The following is an 18,621-nucleotide window of genomic DNA, read 5'->3' as shown; positions in this document are numbered from 1 at the left end:
TTTTCTACCATTTTAATGTGTGAGCTTTGTTCAGTTAATAGCACCCTCGTCCCTGTATCAGAAAGTAAACACCACTTACTTCCACCTCTGTGATATTGCTCGCCTCTCCCCCATCTCACTGCTACTACCTTTGAAATCCTATCCATGTTTTTGTCACCTGGGGGGAAATCTGGCTTCATTGCTGCCACTTAAAGGCAACCAGCATCTCTTAAAGGGGCAGGGCACTGTGACTACAGATAACAGGGAAACCTCAGAAGTGGAAAAATGGCTGCAAGAGGTCCAGAGATGGCACCCAGGTTCTCAGATGTAGCATTGGAGGCCTTGGTCCAGGTGGTGGACAGGAGGAGGGAGACCCTATTCTCCCTGGGGGAAGAAAGCCCTTTAGGCAACACCTCCGCCGCCAGTGCACTGCGAATTGTGATATGCCACTGATGTCACCTGCTGCAGCCTGGAACGAGCCCGTGGCATGAAGGTTAAGAGCCATGGTGACCTTGAATGCCACAGGTAGTGCTGTCCATGCCCTGGTTTGGGGTTGCAGTTGCGGCTGCAGCAAGTGACATAGGTCTGTAACAGCCCCCTCGGCGAAGCACAGGCGCCTGACACATTGCTCCTCAATGAAGTTGAGATATGAGACGTGCTTCCTGAGGACCCGTGTGGGTATGGCTTCCTGCGCAGTGCCCTCCTCCTCCTCCTCCCTCTTCTCCCAGATGCTTCTGCTCTCTCCTGTCTTCTTCGCTGCTTCCCCTTGTCCTCCAGCCCCAAAGGCAGATGCATCTGACCCCCCATGACTGCAATAAAATTAGTTCAAAAGCAGACAAAAACTGTCCAGCACCAGCACAAAGTTGTTCCCAGAAGTCAGAATTCACTCATGGATCACAGAAAATAGCCATAAAAAAAAGGCCCAGAAGTTAACTAGCAGCCTGAGGACAAACCAGCAACTAACCTGTATGGAGTGGATGAGCTCTGTAAATAGTGCTCCTGCAGGGTCTTTTATGTCTCGTTAGCATCATGATTTTCCGGATCAGTTTATCACATGCTGAGGCAGACCAATTTCACAAAAGTATCCTATAATAAGTGTCGGATTCTTAATTAAATATTATAATGAGGCTTTTAACTTCTTCCGGCGCACGCCTTGAATGCCTACTGAGCAGCCCGAACCAATATGGCGGCGGCGCACTATCTGTGCAGAATGAGTGTGCGCACATTGCCTGCCATATTGTACCCTTAGGCACCCATTTTACGGCTGTAAAACGGGTGCAGCGCAATCAAATTTCTAAGCCTAGTAGTCTGACCTTTTAAGGAGACATTGTCTTCATGAAAAACTGTTTGGCAAATTCTTAGTTGTTTGGGGAGTCTTGGTTCATTTTATCATAGGGCATCATGCACAAGTGAGGTGATGATGCATTTTAATGGGATTTAGGTTAGTGCATCGCATGTTGTGAAAACATGCTTGGCAATCTTTTGTTTGTCTACAAAGATGGTGCCTCATTAATTTCCCACACTTATGGCCTCTGTGAATGTGATTGTCAAATTGGTACCAATTAGCGACAAATTTGAGAGCTGCTTAATGCTGCTGCTTTGTGTCCACTGGGATCTGGATTGATGACTACCTGAACCCATTTAATTTGTGACTCTTAATAGCTGTCAGAGAAGAGGCCTCCATTCCCTCTTTCTGGGTTGAATTTCAATCAAGATCCCACTGATAAAAGGACAATCCTATAACTACTGTGCCACCCAGTGCCCTATTAGAAAAAGGAGAATTTGATCCCATCTTTCTAAGTTTGACAGACAATGAAGTCCCAAAGGTGAAAGGATAGTACTCTAAACCAGTGCAAGCCAGTGACCCATCAGATTTAGGATAATTTCATCCAATCTCTGACCTACATTCAAATTCAGAACCCAGAGGTAAAAATATACTGTTCACACAGACCTTTGTAGTCAGATCCAAGAGGTGAAAGGACATGCATATCTCGTGTTTATCTCTCCTCGACGGTATTCATTGTCAGAAACTTAAACAACGTCAAGCTGAGTTAGAAAAAGAAATGATGCAAGTTTCGAATTAGCCCGGCAGTGCTCTGGTCCCCACAAAATATTTCACTGTTTTCACACAGTCAAAGCTGTCAAAGCTTCTTAAAACAAACAGCTGCTGGAAGCTGGTATTAACTCAGCCTTTGTAGTCAGGTATTAGCTGATAGATACATTGTGGTCACTCATTAGACTGACATAACCACCCAGAAGTAAGGGGTTCGCCACATACCAGGTTCAATCAATACAGATGGAAGAAAAAATGTGCAACAGAAAATAATTACATCTTTTTTAAACCCTTCTTCATGTAAACAGTTATTAAGTTTAATTATGGTTTAAAAAAGATCATTATAGGGCCCACCTCAGAGTTCCTTACCTCACTGAAATATTCCGCCCCCCCCACCCCCAGATTCCTCCATACTGTACCGATCAGTTGCACCCCATAAAAGAACACCCTCTTGATAGCCAAATATGGAGCTTGCATTGCTGGTTGCCAATTCCAAGTCCCAAAGTGCCTCATTCACTTGGGTGAAGGCTGCTTTAGATGTCTGCCCAAGATGCGTTTAAAAAATCTTAAGAAGAGAAACTTCAGTTGTTCCATTAAAATATCTGATTGATTTGCAGACATTTTTAGAGAGGTTATCCTTGGCCTATAAAAACAACAACTTGCATTTATATAGCGCCTTTAACATAGTAAAAAGTCCCAAGGAGCGATCATCAAACAAAATTTGACATCGAGCCACATAAGGAGACATTAGGACAAGTGATCAAAAGCCTGGTCAAAGAGGTAGCTTTTAAGGAGCATCTTAAAGGAGCGAGAGGTAGAGAGGCGGAGAGGTTTAGGGAGGGAATTCCAGAGCTTAGGGCCTAGGCAGCTGAAAGCACGGCCACCAATGGTGAAGTGAAAAGAATTGGGGATGCACAAGAGACCAGAGTTGGAGGAGCGCAGAAATCTCAGTGGCTTGTAGGGCTGGAGAAGGTTACAGAGATAGGGAGGGACGAGGCCATGGAAGGATTTGAAAACAAGGATGAGACTTTGAAACCCTATTGGGTGAGTGAGGCCTTTTTTTTATTTGTTCATGGGATGTGGGCGTCGCTGGCAGGGCCAGCATTTATTGCCCATCCCTAATTGCCCTTGAGAAGGTGGTGAGCTGCTTTCTTGAACAACTAAGTGGCTTGCTAGGCCATTTCAGAGGGCGATTAAGAATCAACCACATTGCTGTGGGTCTGGAGTCACATATAGGCCAGACCGGGTAAGGACGGCAGGTTCCCTTCTCTAAAGGACATTAGTGAACCAGATGGGTTTTTTACGACAATCCAGTAGTTTAATGGCCACCATTACTGATACTATTTTTTTTAAATTCCAGATTTTATTTAATTGAATTTAAATTCCCCAGCTGCTATGGTGGGATTGGAACTCATGACTCCGGAATATTAGTCCAGGCCTCTGGATTACTAGCCCAGTAACATAACTTTCTGCGAGTGGGCTGACTCCTCTGCTGCCTTCTCAGAGGCCCACCTGCAGCTCCTCCTATATGTTGAGGGATCTGCTGCTGCTCTTCTTTCTGTTCCTCCTCCTCCACCCAGTACAATGCAGCATTGGGTGCCACCCATCATAGGTTTTCGCTGCTTATTGAGGGTGAGTACGCAAAAGAAAGTATCACAAGTAAGCAATATGGAAAGTGCCAAATCGCTCCAAGTCCATTTTAGCTCAGTAACACACAGATGCCACTGATCTGAATGCCTGCAGTTCCTGATCTTTTTAAATCCTGCAGCCTGCTGCCTTTGGAACCAATCTGCCTAGGTTTTAACTTGTGGGCTGGCCGATGGGCAGGACATCTGATTTTTTGGGTTTAGATCGCGTCGAGTTCCTAATTGCATCATAGGACCCCAATTTGCATGATATTCATGAGGCTTCTACCTGCCTGTAGTGGGAGCCTCGGCAGCTTAGAAAGTGCACGCAGTTACTATGGAGCCAGGCCGCGAACCACTCTCGCCTAATTTTAACCCATCACTCGTTCCGTTTCCACCCAACGGGGGTTAAAATTCCCTCCCAGCATTTAAAAATATTTCCCACCATTCCTAGCCAAATGATGATACATGACCGAGCAGATATTTTTAGTGTATGGTGGAGATTGAGAGTCTAAAGAGTAGTTTTGTGAAGCCATTTAGACAGTATAGGGGACGATGGTCAGAGGCTGAAATCTTTACTGATTTAGTCACAGGGAAGTTACTCATAAAATGTAACTGTGGAGCTCATGATATAGAGAAAAAATAATTTTGTATCTAACAGTATTGCCTAGGAATTACTGTTAATAGCAGATGAACACAATGCATTCATATGACATTTCTTTGTCTGCTATTTTAGTGTAGGTGTTAGCCCACTGAAATAAATGTCAAGGGCAGCATTAAAATAATGGACAAAGGAATGTCGTACAATTGCGATAAATATTCATCCACTGATATTGCCAACAATAACTTCTCAGCTTATATTTCAGACTCATAAGGATTTATTGAGCCCAACAAGACGATCAACATTAGGAGCGATAGTTGCTGATCCAAGATGTTTCAGCTGTCTTGTCAACTCAGCTGTGTATGTTAATGCAGCTCACTCACATCATTCCAAGTAAATGGTAATTCAGTTCCCCCAAACTCAGCCGAATAAGTTTCCCTTTATAATGTGACCAGCACTTAACATTATTTAAAAGTGGGTAGCAAAAAGAAAAAACCCAAATACCTGGAGTGTCCTGCGAGAAGTAATGTTATTTTCACTGCTGGATCTACTAATAAAGTAACACTTATGGCAATTACTGCCACTCTGCATTTTCTACATATTATTGAACCCAGCTATAACAAAATATCACACATTGACTAAAGCAGAAAGTCAGTTACTAGAGCTGGATCTTATTAGAATAACCAGAATTAGAACCTCTAGGTATTAGTAGTCACAATATGATTGCATTTAAGATTGTTTTTTCTACACTGTTTTGGTGGAGTGCTAAACATGTGCTCTGTAAGACACATTAAAATTAAGGGTTAGTTCTTTCCACTGTCTTACAAAGACAATCTCTAACAAATCCCCAAAGAACAACAACTTGTTATCAGCACTGAAGCAAAAGAGGCTAAACCCAAAAATGTTTAATCAGCATTTCACAACATCAACGTTCCACCTATGTGCAATAACCCACACTTGTCAACAAAGAGAAAATGATGCGGTTACTTGCACAATTTCATCTAACAATCATATCAATGAAAATGTGGAAAATATTCTTACAGCTCAGATATAAAAATGCCTTTATGCCTGTGCACCCTCCCCAAGGATGTTAAAAAACATATGCAAAATTCTTTTTAATTAGTTTGCCTATATCATCTTTGTAAAGTGTTGTTACCGCACATTTACCTCAATTTGTTATATCCTGTGGTGCTACAGACATATGTTAAAAATTAGTCGGGTGAGAAGAATGAGCGTTCTTGAACTGGAATAAGTGACAGAATGGATGAGCCTGATTATGATGAGAAAATAACCTACTGTGGGCATAGTATTTGAGAGTCACAAGGTAAGTTGTTGGTTTCTGCCTGAAAAGGTTGATGGTAATAGATCAAGAAGCAGATAAAGAAGAAAGGTTGATATGATAGAATGGACAAATATAATCACAGGCTGATACAATCTACCTATTCAATGATCAGAAAGTATGGAGTGTGCATCTTGTACCTAATCCAAGTGACCATTCTTCATGAGTGAGCCTCAAGACAGTGAGAGTTGGTAGGCTATTTATCACAACCAAGCCTCACCCACCATCCACACACACACTTTTTAACAGGGATGACTGGACACCAAATTAGGACTGGAAGTCTAGCTTCATTTTTCCTCTCCCTAACCCAAGGACACAGAGGCCAATTGTAAAAGAAAGAAAGGCTTGTTTCATATAACACCTTTCACGACCTCAGGATGCCCCAAAGTGCTTTACAGCCAATGAAGTACTTTTGAAGTATAGTCACTACTGTAATGTAGGAAACGCAGCAGCCAATTTGCGAACAGTAAGGCCCCACAAACAGCAATGAGATAATGTCTAGATATTCTGTTTTAGTGATGTTGGTTGAAGGAAATTATATTGTGCAGTACACTGGGAGAACTCCCCTGCTCTGTTTTGAAATGGTGCCATGAGATCTTTTATGTCCATCTGAGAAGGCAGATGGGGCCTAGGTTTAACATCTTATCTTAAAGACGGCACCTCTGACAGTGCAGCACTCCCTGTGGTGCCACTAGGTGAAGGTGACACAAACATATTAAGTGTTTTTCTAGGTTTGAAAAGATAAATAAAACATCACTGAAAGAAACCTCCTCCTCCCAAAGTAACAATTACACAGCACATAATTTCAATAGAAGATTGGGATTGTAGTGAAAGTAAGATTCTGATAAAAGTGAACCCATTGTTTTAATGACTGAGCCTTTTCTTTATTTCCAGCACATAGGCTGGTCTAAAATCTTGGATCATCTGAGTGAAATGTCTAACTGCCATCTGCCTAATAAATTGTAATGTATCTGTTAGAAAGTCACGAGCCTTGAAATTACCGTTGGTGACACTAGAGGGTGAAATAATTAAAATAAATGAGTTAATGCCTGCGTTAAAATAACAGACAAAGGAACGTCATACAAATTTCTTAAGCATCCGCTAATATCACCACCATCATTTCTAGGTGGTCCTATGATTCACAGGTTTTTGTTTCACGTAAAAGAAATAACACATTGTAATGTATGGCCAGAAAACAGCTTTCATCCATCATCCATGGCTAAAAGAATGGTGAGCATGTAACCAGTTTCCAGGCTTCTGTTGTGCCAATATGAAATGCACGGAGGTGGATAAAGTGCCTGGCCTCCACCAAGCACTTCCCCACAGCAAGGTGGCAGAGATTGGGCACTCACTGATGTACTATGCCATAGAGTCATAGAGTTATACAGCACGGATAGAGGCCCTTCGGCCCATCGTGTCCATGCCGGCCATCAAGCCCTGTCTACTCTAATCCCATATTCCAGCATTTGGTCCGTAGCCTTGTATGCTATGGCATTTCAAGTGCTCATCCAAATGCTTCTTGAATGTTGTGAGGGTTCCTGCCTCCACAACCCTTTCAGGCAGTGAGTTCCAGACTCCAACCACCCTCTGGGTGAAAAAGTTCTTTCTCAAATCCCCTCTAAACCTCCCGCCTTTTACCTTGAATCTATGTCCCCTTGTTATAGAACCCTCAACGAAGGGAAAAAGCTCCTTAGTATACATCCTATCTGTGCCCCTCATAATTTTGTACACCTCAATCATGTCCCCCCTCAGCCTCCTCTGCTCCAAGGAAAACAAACCCAATCTTCCCAGTCTCTCTTCATAGCTGAAGCGCTCCAGCCCTGGTAACATCCTGGTGAATCTCCTCTGCACCCTCTCCAAAGCGATCACATCCTTCCTGTAGTGTGGCGACCAGAACTGCACACAGTACTCCAGCTGTGGCCTAACCAGTGTTTTATACAGCTCCAGCATAACCTCCTTGCTCTTATATTCTATGCCTCGGCTAATAAAGGCAAGTATCCCATATGCCTTCTTTACCACCTTATCTACCTGTTCCGCCGCCTTCAGGGATCTGTGAACTTGCACACCAAGATCCCTCTGACCCTCTGTCTTGCCTAGGGTCCTCCCATTCATTGTGTATTCCCTTGCCTTGTTAGTCCCTCCAAAGTGCATCACCTCGCACTTTTCCGGGTTAAATTCCATTTGCCACTGTTCCGCCCATCTGACCAACCCATCTATATCGTCCTGCAGACTGAGGCTATCCTCCTCGCTATTTACCACCCTACCAATTTTTGTATCATCAGCGAACTTACTGATCATACCTTTTACATGACACTTCAAAGTGAGTGACAATGTTTCTTTTTAATACTGCTAATGATTGTACAAAACCCTGAACTCTCTAAACACTGAATCTACTTTATATTAGGAGTAAATCTTGAGTTGCTTGTTTTTAAAGTTTTCTTTAAACTTAATTTTGTTTATAGTGAGAATTCACTTCAGACCTAGTTAAGGCTGATTTTTGCAGAATATTTATGTCTTTTTCACATGTACAGTTTAGTCTAGAAAACGGAAAAGTGCATACAGTTAAAACAAACAGGAAAGGCACTAAACGCATATTGCATTAAGGCAGTCTGACTTTAAAACAACTGGAGAGCTTAGCTCTTGCTCTTACTCCCTAGTAAGACTGAGAAAATGAGCAAAACTTAGCTTACTGGTACTCACCAGTGTTACACCTGTCACTGTGGGTTAAATTAAGGATTTGTTTAGTCCTGCAGTGAGCAAGCAGGGTTGGCAGGAAAGTCGTGATAGCAATTTTTTTGTACAGTTGACTGCCCTGTTAGCGATATTCCAAATGCTACATTGTAGTGCATGAGGAATCTTATGTTCAGTGCTTTCAATAAATAGAGTTTCTTGTTTGTAAACGCCATTACACCCAATCCATTTATCTAAAGGGTTACATACATATTGAGTAAAGGGGGAACCATTCAGTCATGTCTGGCTCTGTACAACTTGTGTATGTCTCAGTGTCAGCTGTTGTACACGTGTGCTGTAAATTGAGTATGTTTTATGCCTGATGCAGCAGAAAGGTCAATGTCTGAGAGCAAGACAAGCTTTTATGGTGATGGAGGCGCTGATATTCTTTTGCCTGGAATCTCAGATGGTTATCGATAGTATATATCTCCTCTAAAATTGTACTTTTTCTCTATCCGTGACATCCAGCTCCTGTGTGATCTGTGAACAATGGACATTCCAGCTTCTTTATAGTGAATGCTGCATGTAAACTGAGTGAAAAAGTCTTTTTGCAATGTCTTTGTTATGTTCATCCAGATGGGGCCATTTCTCAGTAGTCTGTAGACCCGCATTATCATACAAGACTTAAATGAGACTTTGTATAACTCCTTGTTGTAATTTGAAGGTACTCACACCCTCACTGAAGCCTTGCTCTTAAGACCTTGTCCTACACACTTGAACCACAGCAACACCCAAGCAGATCAGTGTCATAGGAGGAAATCAAGATAACACCATCTTAGCATGAAGATAACTACCTCCAAATAAGGATCCTCCCTAGTTTTACATTCCCGTTTGGATCAAATCCCTCTGAATCGCTAACTAACTTTTTTTTCTTTCTCCACAAATGCTGCCTGACCTGCTGAGTGTTTCCAGCATTTTCTGTTTTTGTTCTTGATAGGCCCAAGCCTATCTCAAATCAACTGATTTGAAAAATTTGAGGATCGCCAGCTCTGGATAGTTTTGGATTTGGAAATGTAGTTTGACCACCTTCCCAAACCTGTGCAGCTGCATTGCATCATCCGTTTCATTTCTGCATGTCCAAACCACCATATTATCCTATCAGAAATTTACAAAAAATCAATTAAACTGCAGCTTACTTTGTCAATATTTAATTTAGATTAAAATCGCCGGAACAATAACCAGTAATAATTTGTCATGAAAGGGTTAACAGAGGTAAGTGATGTCAATGCCATTTAAGGTTTTTGCTCCTGTGTCTAAAATGGTGCATTCCTGTGCCATTCTCCGCTTCTTTCTCTTATTGACCCACTTCCTCTCGACAGAACATCTAGTTCTGTGACTGCCGAACAACTTAAGCATAATTAGCAGTTGCAGTGCATCACATTTTTTTTTTTATTCGTTCATGGGACGTGGGCGTCGCTGACGAGGCCAGCATTTATTGCCCATCCCTAATTGCCCTTGAGAAGGTGGTGGTGAGCCGCCTTCTTGAACCGCTGCAGTCCGTGTGGTGACGGTTCTCCCACAGTGCTGTTGGGAAGGGAGTTCCAGGATTTTGACCCAGCGACGATGAAGGAACGGCGATATATTTCCAAGTCGGGATGGTGTGTGACTTGGAGGGGAATGTGCAGGTGGTGTTGTTCCCATGCGCCTGCTGCTCTTGTCCTTCTAGGTGGTAGAGGTTGCGGGTTTGGGAGGTGCTGTCGACGAAGCCTTGGCGAGTTGCTGCAGTGCATCCTGTGGATGGTACACACTGCAGCCACTGTGCGCCGGTGGTGAAGGGAGTGAATGTTTAGGGTGGTGGATGGGGTGCCAATCAAGCGGGCTGCTTTGTCCTGGATGGTTTCGAGCTTCTTGCGTGTTGTTGGAGCTGCACTCATCCAGGCAAGTGGAGAGTATTCCATCACACTCCTGACTTGTGCCTTGTAGATGGTGGAAAGGCTTTGGAGAGTCAGGAGGTGAGTCACTCGCCACAGAATACCCAGCCTCTGACCTGCTCTTGTAGCCACAGTATTTATATGGTTGGTCCAGTTAAGTTTCTGGTCAATGGTGACCCCCAGGATGTTGATGGTGGGGGATTCAGCGATGGTAATGCCGTTGAATGTCAAGGGGAGGTGGTTAGACTCTCTCTTGTTGGAGATGGTCATTGCTTGGCACTTGTCTGGCGCGAATGTTATTTGCCACTTATGAGCCCAAGCCTGGATGTTGTCCAGGTCTTGCTGTATGGAGGCCAGAACTGTGCCCAATACTCCAAGTCTGATCTAACCAAGGTTCTATACAAGTTTAATATAACTTCCCTGCTTTTCAATTCTATCCCTCTAGAAATGAACCCTAGTGCTTGGTTTGCTTTTTTTATGGCCTTATTAACCTGCATCGCTACATTTAGTAATTTTTGTATCTGTACCCCGAGATCCATTTGCTCCTTTACTCCATTTAGACTCTTATTATCCGAGCAGTACGTGGCCTCCTTATTCTTCCTACCAAAAGTATGTGTGGAGAAGACATATGGCAGACTCAATAGGTTATTAATGTTCTGCTCGTAGAGTGGTAGGGAGTGGTTTAATGTCCGCAATTGCCCACGTGGTGAGAGTCCAATCTTAACATAACATAGTGGCACGCATGTCGAAAATCTAAGGGTATGATGCTATGCATCTGTGCAGGGTTGGGAGTGCTGAAAAAAGCTGACATTTGGTAACAAAACTTTAAGAAATGAATCACGCCATGTGTAAGCGTTGTGCTTATACGTGTGTACATACAATGCTCATGCAGACATGGCCACCTATTTTAAACTTGAGATGTGTTCTGCCGCTGACTAAAGAGCAACCGAGGTAAATTGAGCTGCAATAATCCTGTACACGTTGCCACAGGGAGGAGGGGACGGGCTGGGGGAGGTCTCATCTTTCCATGTTACCGCTGTAAATGAACAGTCTTTGGGGGCCAGTTGTTTCAAAGATGTTAGATTCAAGAGCAAATCAGGTGCCTCAGGAGGCCCCAACCAATCAACCTTTGACTAATCGGTGCACAAAGAAAGGTTGAAAGCAAGCCTTGTTACATGTATAGAATAGTAGCTTGCTAAAATATGCATAGATTGTTGTAATGTATTGGTAAAATACCAGTAACTGTGGGCAGCCATGTTTGTTCTGAATGACTGTGGCCGTTAATGTGAAAAGAATCTTAAGGTACTTATAGTATTTAACCATACTACAATTAGGATTTCTGGTACATCTGACAGCAATGAGATAAATGACCACATAATCTGTTTTTAGATTTTGGTTGAGGGATAAATATTGGCCAGGACACAGGGAGAACTCCCCTGCTCTTCTTCAGAATAGTGCCGCGGGATCATTTACTTCCATCTGAGAGGGCAGACGGGGCCTTGATTTAATGTCTAAACCGAAGGACGGCACCTCAGACAGTGCAGCACTCCCTCAGTACTGCAGTGAGGTGTCCGCCTGGATTATGTGCTCAAGTCTCTGGAGTGGGACTTGAACCCACAACCTTCTGACTCAGAGGCGAGAGTGCTACCACGGCTGACACTGATGAGGAAATACGTTGTCATAGCAACACTATTCAAATGTCAGGAGTTGATTTATTACTGTGGTAATGGTCTCACATTACCAAAATAAACATTTAAGCCACAATTTTAATTAATAATAAAATATTCTCAATACTAAATTCGGCTCACCCTCTCTTCCATTCTCCCCCCACTATCTTACTTATCTTTCTTAGTTTAATATTAATGTTGCTTTTTCATCCCTTTCTATTCTATTTATCCTAGCCCTTTCGCTAATGTTAAAACTATTTACTTGCCTAGTTTATTCTTCATACTGACCCCCACCTACCATTTTGAACAGTTTCCAAATAAACTGGGCACATATAAGCACAGCAGAACAGGAAAGGACTCTGCAGAATGGGTATTTCCCCCGACAGCCCCTAGAGCTTCTCCACAGCTCTGTGAGACTTAACAGCAGAAGAAAGGCTTTAAGTGCTAAAAAGTTGGTAGCATTTCTGTAAACGGGATGATTTTGCCTCTCGTTATGAGGCTTTTTTAAAAAATAAACTTGTTAATTCTGACAATTCCGATTGTGTAAAAGTTAATATCCCGTGGATTCCAATTTGTCCGACAACAGCTATTTATAATTAAAGGATATTAACAAAAAAAAAGCTATCAGCTGCTAGCAGGCCAGGTGATCTGTTATGTTTTGTGTAAAACACGTAGGCCTCTAGCTGTTCTACTGCAGTCCCCATGTTAATCACCATTTACTAAAATCCACTGTGGATGGCAGGGCGAGTGTGTCAAGCCTGGCCTTTGTCACACATCACAATAAGAGTAGAAACAAAGCAGGAAGGAAATGAGGAGCGAAATGAGGAGCAAAATGAGAGAGAAAAAAATAATTACCCAGAGGCAAAATCAGCTCGTTGTCTGTAATCAGGCTCCATTCTTCCGAGCATAATAATAGTCGTTCAGCCCGACCACCCAAGTAGTAATGATTGGAGATCAAGTGTCAGTCCTTTTGTCGTCTCCCCCTCTCTTTTGTTAAGAAGCAAATGTTTGAGGCTGCAAGCTGGCTCCTTAAAAAGATTGTACCACCTAGATTAAACCATCTGCTTTTAAAGAATGTCAAAGCATGTCACTCAAAGATCTGTTTGTTGGGTCAAATTATGCGACAAACTGCAATCACTTGTCTTGGAAGTTGGAGAGTCACTTCTCTGTGCCTGTATGTGTTTGGTGGGGGGGTGGGGGGACAACCTATCCATTTTAAAATGATGCATGTTGTACTCAAAATAAATGGATGCCGTGCATTTCTCAACACAGTCACAGCCGCCAGCAAACCTGTCACGCAGCACTGCATCCCGATGTTTAAAGTGATGTTTTCACTGTAATCGGTGAGGCTTAGTTCCTGCAACAGCCCACTTCAAACAATCCACTGAACTCTGCCACATTGGTTGGCAAGGTAAATTGGTGCTGCAGCAAATATCAGACAGCCATTTTTGCATTCTATGTCATTCGTTAGTCTCAAACTCACACATCTGCTCCTTGCTCATTCTTTCTTCCATACAGTTCTTGTAGAAAGCAACCGACATACCCCCACCCGCTCCCCCCCCCCCCCACATCTCTCTTTCTCTCCTTCACTATTCCACACCTCTCACTTTAATGTTTAAAATGGTGCAGTAGGGGATACTTTTTTGAGGTTTGAAGAGTCACACTGGGCCTAACTTTCATCTACTGGTGAAAGTCTGTTCTAAATAGTTAAGAACTGCTGCTAACCCTGCCAGAATGCCCAAGTGCTAATGACACTCACGTATGAACATAAGAATTAGGAGCAGGAGGAGGCCTTATGGCCCCTCGAGCCTGCTCCGCCATTCAATAAGATCATGGCTGATTTTCGACCTCAACTCCACTTTCCCGCTCGATCCCCATATCCCTTGATTCCCTTAGAGTCCAAAAATCTATTGATTTCAGCCTTGAATGTACTCAATGACTGAGCATCCACAGACCTCTGGGGTAGACAATTTCAAAGATTCACAACCCTCTCAATCCTAAATGGCCAACTCCTTCTCCTGAGACAATGCCCCCTGGTTCTAGACTCTCCAGCCATTTAAAAATATTCTGTTTTTCTGTTCTTCCTACCAAAGTGAATAACCTCACATTTCCCCACATTATGCTCCATCTGCCACCTTCTTCCCCACTCACTTAACCTGTTTATATCCCTTTGAAAGCTCTTTGTATCCTCCTCACAGCTTACTTTCCCACCTAGCTTTGTATCATCAGCAAACTTGGATACATTACACATAGTCCCTTCATCTAAGTCATTGATATACATTGTAAATAGCTGAGGCCCCAGCACTGATCCTTGTAGCACCCCACTAGCAACAGCCTGCCAACCTGAAAATGACCTGTTTTTCCTCCTCTCTGTTTTCTGTCCATTCACCATTCCTCTATCCATGCCGATATAATCCCCTAACCGATGAGCCCTTATCTTGTGTAACAACCTTTTGTGTAATGTAAAGAATCTTACAACACCAGGTTATAGTCGAACAATTTTATTTGAAAATCACAAGCTTTCGGAGGCTTTCTCCTTCGTCAGGTGAATGTGGAAATCCTTGAACGTTTCGCATTTATATTCAAAGAACAATACCTGGTGATTACAGATAATCTTTCCAACTGCCCGTTGTCAAGGCAATCAAAGTGTTCAGACAGAGAGGTGTTACCTACAGGACCACCGAATATACAAACGGCCAGAACACAAAACAGAGAGAGAGAGGGAGAAACATCCGAAAGGAAGAGAAAACCTTTTGTGTGGCACTTTATCGAATGCCTTTTGAAAATCCAAAATATACTACCTCCACTGGTTCCCCTTTATCTACCTTGTTAGTCACATCCTCAGAAACCTCTAATAAATTTATCAAACACAATTACTCTTTCATAAAAGCATGTTGACTCTGCCTAATCATATTATGATTTTCTAAGTGCCCTGTTTCCACGTCCTTAATAATGGATTCCAACATTTTCCCAACAACTGATGTCAGGCAAACTGGCCTGTTGTTCCCTGTTTTCTTTCTCTCTCCTTTCTTGAATAGTGGGATTACATTTGCTACCTTCCAATCCATTGGCACCGTTCTAGAATCTAGGGAATTTTGGAAGATCACAACCAATGCATCCACTATCTCTACAGCCACTTCTTTTAAAAGCCTAGGATGTAGGCCATCAGGTCCAGGGGATTTGTCGACTTTTAGTCCTATTAATTTCTCTGGCACTTTTTCTTTACTAATATTAATTACTTTAAGTTGCTCACTCTCATTAGACCCTTGGTTCCCCACTATTTCTGGTATGTTTTTTGTGTCTTCTACTGTGAAGACAGATACAAAATATTTGTTTAACGTCTCTGCCATTTCCTTATTCCCCATTGTAATTTCTCTTGTCTCAGCCTCTAAGGGACCAATGTTTACTTTTGCTATTCTCTTCCTTTTTACATACTTGTAGAAGCTCTTACAATCTGTTTTTATGTTCCTTGCTGGTTTACTCTCATTTTCTACTTTCTCCCTCTTTATCAATTTTTTGGTTATCCTTTGCTGGTTTCTAAAGCTCTCCCAATCCTCAGGCTTACTACTCTTCTTGGCAACATTACAAGCCTCTTCTTTTAATCTAATTCTATCCTTAACTTCTTTAGTTATCCACAGGTGGATCACTTTTCCCGTAGAGTTTTTATTTCTCAATGGAATGTATATTCGTTGAGAATTATGAAATATTTCTTTAAATGTTTGCCATTGCTTATCTACTGTCATATCTTTTAATCTAATTTCCCAATCTACCTTAACCAACTTGCCCCTCACACCTATGTAATTGGCTTTTTTTAAGTTTAAGACTCTAGTTTCAGACTTAAGTACGTCACTCTCGAACTCAATACAAAATTCTATCATATTATGATCACTCTACCCCAGATGATCCCTTACTATGAGATTATTAATTAACGCTGTCTCATTACACAAGACAAGATCTAAAATAGCCTGTTTCCTGGTTGGTTCCATGACGTATTGTTCTAGGAAACTGTCTCGAATGCATTCCATGAACTCGTCCTCCAAACTACTTTTGCCAATTTGATTTGCCCGGTCTATATGAAGATTAAAGTCCCCTATGATTATTGCATTACCTTTGTTACAAGCTCCTCTTGTTTCTTGATTAATACTCTGTCCAACAGTATAACTACTTTATAACTATAAACTACTCGCACCAGTGTTTTCTGCCCCTTGTTATTTCTTATCTCCACCCATACTGATTCGACTTCCTATCTTCCAAGCCAAGATCCATTCTCATTACTGTCTTTATGTCATCCTTTATTATCAGGGCTACCCACCCTCCTTTTCCATTGTGTCTATCTTTTCAAAAAGTCAAGTACCCTGGAATTTATAGTTCCTAACCTTGGTCACCTTGCAACCACGTCACAGTAATGGCTACTAGAACAAACCTGTTTATCTCTATTTGTGCCATTAATTCATCTATCTTGTTACAAAAGCTTTGTGCATTCAAATAAAATGCCTTTCTTTTAAATTTTTATTATTTTTCCCTGATTTGACCTCATTCACTGATGCACTATTACCATTGAACTCTCTGTCCCTTCCTGTCACACTCTGCTTATCTTTACCCAAATCGCTACACTGCTCTATGGCCTTCACTTTTCTCTTCAGATTTATAAATTTCCCCTCACCTGAACACTCCCCCCCCCACTTTTAGTTTAAACATTTCCTAGGTCAGCCTTTTTGTATAATTATTCATAGATTTAGACAAGTATGGGGAGTACACTAATAGTTGGACTGGAAAATTGCATGCAAGTGAAATTTAAAGGGAAGGGGACAATTAAAGGGAAGTGTTATAATAGGCTGACAGAAATTCCTAAAGTTTTTAGAAAGGTCAAAAGGCATTTTAACCAATTAGCAGCATTTGCCAAGGCTGAAAGGACAGGTGACTTAAAAATGATAGACAAACATGAAGGGAAAAGTAACCCCATGTGCGGGCGCGAGTTTGCAGGCAACTGATGGAGCAGCCCAGCGCCTGACCTCCTGTTTGATGGCTGCTGAATTGAAGGTGGTGTTGCAGGCAGCAATTGCGAAGAGGTTGCCCTCTGTGCCACTCCACAGCACTAGCCTTATAAATGCACATTGCAGCATGCTCAGAGGCAGGCGTTAGGCCACAGATGATCGGTATTGTCACTTGCTATGTCAGCACTGTGGTGCAGGTTAGCAGCAGGTGTCCTTACGGCAGATGGTACAGCTGTGCATCTGGCTTTCTGCTGACCAGGACCCTTCAAAGACAATTCCCCCACAGTTGTTGCCAGGTAGCTGCGACAACCCGCAAAATGTGGTTAATGGCATTTTAGCAGGTGTGGCCAATTAAGCTGTGCTGGCTGCTGATCATCCAGGAATGTCTGCTTTCATGCAGTACCACATAAAGCATGACATGCTGTGAGTGGAATGCTTTTGAATACCAACCATGTGCCTCCTAGTGAGCTGATCGAGAGCATTGACAGAGTTGTTTGCCTGCAGGTCACCTTGGCTGCAAAATGGTGCAAAAGTCCATTTGAGAATTTTGAGGCTCAATCCCTGGTTTTGCTAAGTGCACTGTTTTCAGCCAGACAATCAGTGGGGGCATTACAGTTGACCTTAAGACCAGGGATACTTTCTGGAAAGCATACATATGGATGCTGGATGAGAGCAGGGATGAGCTGGGCTGCGATGCCCCACATGGTCAAATAGCCCACTGAACCCTACAATCCAATTTCACATGTGGAGTACCAGATGCCTGTGGAATCATATCGCTGATTACTCAGCACCCGCAAGAGAAGTTGGGTAGAAGGAGAAAAATGTGTATAAGACATTAATTATTTGAAAGGAGGATCTTTCCTCCCCTTGAACGTGTTGTCACCTCCTAAATCCGTGCCTATGTTTCCCGCATCTTCAGGTTTGAACCCCTCCGATCAGGTTTCTGCCCCTGCCACAGCACTGGAACAGCTCTTATCAAAGACCGCCTACTTCCACCTCCGTAACATTGCCCGTCTCTGCCCCTGCCTCAGCTCATCTGCTGCTGAAACCCTCATCCATGCCTTTGTACCTTTAGACTTAACTATTCCAATGCTCGACTGGCCGGCCTCCCACCTTGTACCCTCCATAAACTTGAGCTCATGCAAAACTCTGCTGCCTGTATCCTAACTTGCACCAAGACCTGTTCACCCATCACCCCTGTGCTCGCTGACCTTCATTGGCTCTCGGTCCAGCAATGCTTTGATTTTTAAATTCTCACCCTTGTTTTCAAATCCCTCCATGGCCTCATCCCTCCCTATCTCTGTAACCTCCTCCAGTCCTACAACCCTCCATGATCTCTGCGCTCCTCCAATTCTGACCTCTTGCACATCCCCGATTTTTATCGCACCGCCATTGTCCGCCGTGCCTTCAGCTGCCTGGACCCTGAGCTCTGGAATTCCCTCCCTAAACCTCTCCACCTCTCTACCCAATTCTTCTCCTTTAAGATGCTCCTTAAAACTACCTCTTTGACCAGGCTTGTGTTCACCTGTCCTAATATCTTCTTAAGTGACTCGGTGTCAAATTTTGTTTGATGATCGCTCCTGCGAAGCACCTTGGGACATTTTACTACGTTAAAGATGCTATATAAATGTAAGTTGTTGTTGTTGAAATGGAATCTATCCAGGACAACAGTTTAAAGTCACTAGTGTTATTACCATAGGACTGAAACACAGCTTCATTTTGATTTCACTATTTGACAGTGTTTGACCCCCGATCTGAGATC

Source organism: Heptranchias perlo, chromosome 9, assembly GCF_035084215.1.
Source record: "Heptranchias perlo isolate sHepPer1 chromosome 9, sHepPer1.hap1, whole genome shotgun sequence".
In the NCBI taxonomy this organism is placed as follows: Eukaryota; Metazoa; Chordata; class Chondrichthyes; order Hexanchiformes; family Hexanchidae; genus Heptranchias; species Heptranchias perlo.
The sequence above is the reverse complement of the archived record's forward strand: the minus strand, read 5'-3'. Positions refer to the sequence as shown.